Source organism: Tachysurus vachellii, chromosome 8 (genome assembly GCF_030014155.1).
Source record: "Tachysurus vachellii isolate PV-2020 chromosome 8, HZAU_Pvac_v1, whole genome shotgun sequence".
Taxonomy (NCBI): Eukaryota; Metazoa; Chordata; class Actinopteri; order Siluriformes; family Bagridae; genus Tachysurus; species Tachysurus vachellii.
This window is the reverse complement of record NC_083467.1, coordinates 4,793,330-4,800,577: the sequence shown is the minus strand read 5'-3', so window position 1 is coordinate 4,800,577 and position 7,248 is coordinate 4,793,330.

The window sequence follows — 7,248 nt, the reverse complement described above, 5'->3', positions numbered from 1 at the left end:
CACTGATGAGTGTTTGCATCTGCTTTGTTGATTGAAAGAACGTGCTTCAAGCCCCAGCACTGTTGGGCCCTTAAGCAAGGCCCTTAACCCTCACTACTCCAGGGGTGCTGTATCATGTCTGACCATGTGCTCTGACCCCAAACCAGAGTTGGGATATGTGAGGAATGAATTTTACTGTGCTGTAGTGACAAAATACTGTAAGTGACAAAATAAAGGCTTCTTCAGCTTCTTCTTCTTAACAATGTACGTATATTTAAAACACTATCATCAAGCTCTAAATCTAAATGAATGATGAATGAATAAGTGAATGATGCCTTGTGCCCTGAGAATGGGCTCGATTCTAGGTTCACTGTGACCCAGTACAACAAAAGAGTCTTGAAAATGGATGGATGAATTGAATCGCTGACACCTCACAGCTCCAGGATCTCTGGCCTAGGCCACTGTGGGAAATGCCCCCAAGCTCCTGCCATATAAATTTCTATGAACACTTTCACTGCCTCTCCTTGCTGGAGTAAACTAAATTAGTTAGTCTCCAATTACAATTGGAAAAAGAAATGAGGATATGTTTTTCATGGTGTAGTGGAGGAGGAGGAGGAGGAGGAGGACATTAAAGTGTTTTGTAGCTACAGTGAGGAGACAGCTTATTAATGTGCTCTACACCATACGTCTGCTGTAGCTGCTGTGAGAAGAGATGGCCTATTTATCAATGGAACCTCCAAAAGATTAAAATAACTTCAGAATGCATCGTATCCTTCTAAAAGCATTCCTATAACGAATGTCTTTGAAATTCAACACATTTGCAAATCTTTTCTCTGTACATTTGTACAGCCTTATTAATCAGTTAAAATAATATTTTATTCTTTTCTGAAATCAAATTAACTCATTAAGACAGGTACAAGTAGAGTGTCCGTGCTCCATACTGCACCCCTTGTGGTAGAACAGAATCTAGCTTCATTTTCTCTTCTTTAAGTTCAATTATTTTCCACAAGACCGTGTTTAATTTCAAACTTCAAACCTTTTTTCATTGGTGAATAGAATTTACAGTTATAGAATTTGGCTGAATTATAATGTATAAAATTTTTTATACAAGTGAGCAGTTCAGGATTAAGGGCCTTGCTCAAGAGCCCAGCAGTGGCATCTTGGTAGACCTGGGATTTGAAGATCATCCTTGTGAGGATTTGACTTATTCAGAAATAACTCATTTAATAACAGTCATTTTATATCAATCCAATTGCTGATAAACATGGAGATTACATTAGGCACATTCATAATTACAGTTAAAACAACCAACCCAGAGGCCTGAGGTGGAAACAATGGACTAGAACTGGGAAAGAAAAATCAGCCATTAGGTAAACTCGAGAACGGAGCTTCTACTGAACTACAGTGACCGCATGCAAGATTTCACAGAGATGTTAGACGAAATGAAGCAAAGCACAAGGCAGGTCAATCCAGAATTGTCGAGTATTTATTGATGTAGTTTAATTTTATTTCATTTCTCCATGCAAATTTTCAGACAGACTGGTTTTTAATTTTCAGGTTATGCCACAGATTTTAAAGCCTTTCCATAGAAGATATTGCTCTGTACTTTGACAATGACTTTGATTTTTGACAATAAATGCAGATATTTGGCTGAATGTAACAGGTTCTACACAACAAAAGTCTATTTCCTCCTGCTGAAAAGCAACCCTAAAGTATGCTGCTACCACCACAACCATGCTTAATCAGAAGAATGATGTTACCAAGGTGTTGAGATGTATTTAGTTTCGAGCCAAACATTGTAATTTAGCTCTAGAACAGATTCATGAGACTGCTTTTTTTCAGGAGCTGGTCACTTTCCCATAGAAACCAAAACTGTGAATGGCTGATCTGCCTAATCTTCCCCAAAATGTCATGGTAATGTCTGGGTTATGCCATATTATTTCCATTTTCTTTCTGTTGTTTTACCTAAAACCTAAAATATTTCCAGAGATATTTACTGTGCATACCTGCAAACTCACAAGAGGTGAAAAAGGTGACAAGGTTCGAAATACCCCTGCCCCCCCCAACAAAAATTGAGAACTTAAAATGAAGCACTCTGACAAGAACATAAAGGGAAAAGACAACATTTGCTTCAAGTGAAAAAAACACTTTTATTAATCCTAATCCTTTTTACCAAAATTTCTTGGAAATAATTTTTCTCTGTACAATTTGAGTGCCTTGGAACCTTAATAAATTGATGAAATTGATGAATTGAAGAAATATTGCTATTTCTTTTGTTTTTTGGCCGCCACAAGCCTTTCAAGTGCCCGTTTTCGTTGTTTAGCAATGTGTCTCTTTATTTTTTATGCGTCTTCTTTGCTTTTTGTTCGTCCTCTGCGGCTTGAAGTGAGGGATGAAATAGGTGATTGCCTTATCTTGCTTCTGAATGCTGATTGGTCAAAAGATGAGAGGATGATTGAGACGTGAGGCATCATCTGCTTACTAGTGCTTCACACTCCAGTCCAGTTGGTGGTGGTGAATGCACCAAAAGTTGGTTTGCCATCCGCCATAAAAAGTCATTAGAAGTAGAGACGCGAGGCATCAGCTTGATAGATGGTATACTACGCCGCGTCCAAAACCGCCGCCTAAGCACTACTTCGCCTAATTATTGGATGGAAGTAAGCGGTTTCGGATGCAGCTGAAAGATCCATCCATCCATCCATCCATTCATCCATCCATCCATTTTCCAATAAGATCCCCCTTTACAAGAAGAACTTAAGAATCCCATTTTTCACTGAGTCTTGAGTCAGAATAAGAGATTCCTGTCAAAACCTTTCTGTAACAGCATTACTGACTTATAAGTCAAGCCTCTTCGTAGGCCTGGACAATCATCCAGCCCTGGTGTAAATGTAGCCCTCAGATGAGTGTTTGACAGGGACGTGTGACTCCTGTAATGTGAGTTTTACAAGAGTTAAGTCAGCAGATGAAGGGGACTCTGCAACATTCCCTTCCTCTAAAGGAGGCAATTCCGGTTCCATACTGTGTGAACTTCGACTCCACTGCTCTTAGGTCCACTCTGTTGCGACTATATAGGGATCCCCCCATGTTTACAAGATAGGATTGTAGCACTACATTCTGAAGGCATGTGCCAACCATCCAGAGTGTAACATTTTCCCTGGAAGAGCCGTCATGCGAATCACGAGCCAACCTGTCATAACAGGATTTTGCCAGCTGCGTTCTATAATGAAGACACACCACAACCCCAGTCACTACACATAGTTCCAAAAGCTTGTTTGTTGCTGGAAGAGATGTTTTCGGTCTCCGAAACCTTTGAGCTGGGCTACTGTCCATGTATTCAGTTAAGGTGTTTCTCCAATGAAGTATCGCCTTCCAAGGCCATCTGTTCTGTCATGCATGGCTTTTGCACAAAAGGTATTTTGCAATCTTGATGGCTGACTCTGCCTTTCCATTTAGGATATCTTGGTTGTGACATGCTCAAAAATGCTCAAAGTGACATGCTCAAACTTCCAGTTGGAAGCAAAGCGCTTAAACAGAGCACCATTATTTGTGATCACTCTGCCTGGCTGGCCATGTCAAACAAACTGATCCTTGCAGCACCTTATGACTGTCTTTGTAGATATGTCAGAAAGCAGTTTAATCTCCCAAAAATCCCACAATCTTTTTGCCATGACTGACCAAATCTATGCTGGCAATTTGCCAAGGCCTGGTGGGGATGTCATGAGACAGCATGGTTTCCTTATGTTGGTTGTGTGCAAGTTCATTGCAGGTCGAACAGTTACTCACAGTCTTTGAGTTCTGCTTGCATACTAGGCCAATAAAACATCTCAGAAGCTTGCCGATAACATGCATCACTTCCTATGTGACTTGTATGAATGCACCTAAGCATCTCTGGGTGCAGTGATTTGGAATTACTGACTTTCTGACCTCTGTACAAAATGTTATCTTGTGCATTTATTTCATCTCAATAAAGCCAAAAGTCTCTAATAATGTGTGGTGTTTTTACTTTATCATCTGACCAGCCAAATGCTGCTTAACATGTCACTGATTAAAATTTTATGCCCTGGATTGTAGACAATGCAGAGACAGTAGTTTTGAAGTGTTATGAAGTTTTAAAGCGTCCGCTTCATTGCACTGAGCACTGTTTTGCTGAATATAGAGATCAAGGGTTTTTGTTCAGTCTGCTGTATCCAACTCCCACCCATACATATAATGCTGGAATCTTTGGCATGCCAAAACAATACTGAGACATTCTTTTTTGATTTGCACATAATTTTTTTCCATGGGAGTCAGGGCTCTTGAAGCGAAGGCAATTGGCTATCTGTCTTGCATAAGACGGCACCCGATACCACTTTGACTTTGTATGGTAATGAGCTTAGTAACATCATAATAGGGCAGCACAGACATTGGATGTGGCCATGGACTTAAGCTCACAGACCACAGCATCATGTTTGGGCAGCCAGTGCCAAGGGGTGTCTAACAGTGATGCATGAATTTGGCCAAGTAATTAACTAAGCCGATGAGGCGCTGTACACCTTTTGCATCCGTAGGGTTGGGTATATCCATAATAGATCTCGCCTTCAGAAGTCAGGCTTCAAGCAAGCGGATGAATGGATGTGACCATGAAATTTCATTTCACTGACCTTGAATTGCAGTTCCCTTAAGCTAAGCCATAGCTTGACTGCTCTGCAACGCTCCACAGGGCCTGAAGTTTGATATCATGAGCATTTCGAGCTTGCTAGTCCGTGTCACCACAACCAACAACAAGAATGCCATCTGCAGTGGGCTCAATGCCTATAAGGTCTGCTAAGAGTTCATGCTGTTTCTGCTGATACACTTCAAGACCCCATCAAACTTCTCACTGTGGCAGCTTGGACCTTCCTCATCTAGTCAGCCAGGCCTGTAACTAGCACATAATCCTCAAATTCTGCTCTGAATATGTCCCAATTAGCACTCCAGTCACTGTGCATGGTCATGAATGATGGTGGAGGTATGTGAGCCGCGATTTGGCCGAGACAGGGGAGGCGTGGATAAAGTGCTGTCAGTGTCCATAATTGAAGATATGATGAGGAATCAGCTGTTACAGAGTAAACTTGATGATGACAGCATTATGCATCTTCTGACACCATGTTTGGGTCTCACAAAGGCATTAAAATACTGTAAAAGTCAGACACGTGACAGTGATTTCAGTAACTGTAGGGCCCACAGCTAAAACAATCAACTGCCGATAACATGAGTGATTACCTCCCGTAACAACAAGAACCAGTCACACACACCTGAGTTCGGTTCATTGTTTGTGTGAAATTTTTGGTTCTATCTAAAAACATTAATTGACCATGTTAAATTGGCCCTAGTTTGTACATGAGTGTATGTGCATTGTGCCATGTGACACAATGGGGTGAATTTTCCTATAACGTGACCGGTGTAGCTTGTATTCAAGGTTTTTAGTGTCAAATTTCTGTCATGCCATAAGGATGTATTGTATGTGTTGATGTTAACTTCTTCAGCCAGAAAATATTTGCTGTTAAGTTGAACTGTCCTGACATGTTCGAAATTAAGCCTACTTCATTTTAATAGCACTTGTACAATGCAGTTTTTTTCATAACAGCTTTACTGGACAGCAATGCAAGAGTGAAAATCCCACAGCGCTCAAAAGAAAGGAAATCCTAGGAGGAACTAAAACCCAGGGTTGAGCCTCCTCTAACCGTCATTTGGAATATTTAGCAATTGTTTTTTTTCTAATTGATTGAAAGGATTTTTTTTATTCAAATTTCACAAACATAAATCCTGTTATTGAAAAGAGGGTTTTTCAGCTCTGAAAAATTGAGGAAATATTTTTTATTTACTTATTACTTACAGCTAAGGAAAAAAACATGTACAACGTATCGCCCATAAGATTTCGTTACTTTACCTTTACTGACCCACTGCAGATTTATTCCTTTCACTTTAATTCAAATGTCTTGCTCATAAAATGACAGTTTACACTGTACAACTATTTTTTTGTTAACACGAAATGGCGGAATAGCTTAGGAATACAGTGAAACCAATATTTATATCGCTGATGTGAGATGTGAAAGGTGGATTTTATAGAATAGCAGGAACAACACAACTGTGCTATTTCTGGTCCAGCAGCAACAGCAGTAGTAATAATAATAATATTATTAATAATAATACTTTATTTAAAAGCACTTTTAAAAACAGCCAAAGCTGAACACAAAGTGCTGTAGATCATAAAATACAGATAATAAAATAATTAAATAGTAACAAAATAAAATAATAACAGCAATAATTCAGAATTATACAAAAACCAGGAAATAGAAATCTGTTTTCAACCGGTTTTTAAATAAGGGTTTTTAAACAGTGGGTGCCTGTGTGACGGTCTCCTCTAAGCTTCCTCATGGATTACCGTCACAGATTGTTGCCTGGACACAAGAGGTTTTATTTTTGGCAGGTGCCTTAGGTAAAAAAAACTGGACTTCATCACTGCACTAATTTGGCTATCCAATTTAAGAGCAACTTCAATTTTAAAGCCCAAATTAGATACCTACTACTACTACTACTACTATGCTGACGGTCGCGAAGCAACAATGTCTGTTTTCATTTCTTTTCTATGCTACCGCTGTTCTCCATTCGCTTCGCTGTTTTGACAGCTTAGCCCAGGATTCCAACTTGATGTTTCTCTGCTTCAGGTTTCTCTTGATGGTATCCTTATACCGCAGTCGAGGTCTACCTCTCTTCCTTTGGCCAACAGGTAGCTGTGAGAACAGGATCTGTTTAGGAAGTCTGTTGGGTGGCATCCTCATAAGGTGTCCAGTCCACCGAAGATTCTTTCTGATCAGGAGGTCTTCCATGGATGGCAGTCCTGTTTTATCCAATATTTCCTTGTTGGTCACCTTGTCCTTCCACGTTATCTTCAAGATGGACCGAAGATGCCGCATCATGAAGGCATGAAGCTTCTTCACATGGCGTCTGTACACTGTCCAGGATTCGGCTCCATACAAGAGCGTAGATATCACTACTGCTCTGTAGATTTTGCCTTTCACTTTCCTGGACACATGGTGGTTATTCCAGAGTCTCTGGCGCAGCCTGCCAAAGGATGCACTAGCCTTGGCCATTCTCCTCTGTAACTCAGCATCTATTCGTCCGTCTTTTGCAACATCGGTGTGAGGGACTTGTCTGAGAGTATATGCTAACTGGCTGTAGAAGGCTTCTTTCTTTTCATCCGTGTTTGTCAATGTTGGAGCGTACACACTGATGATTGTAGCAGAGTTA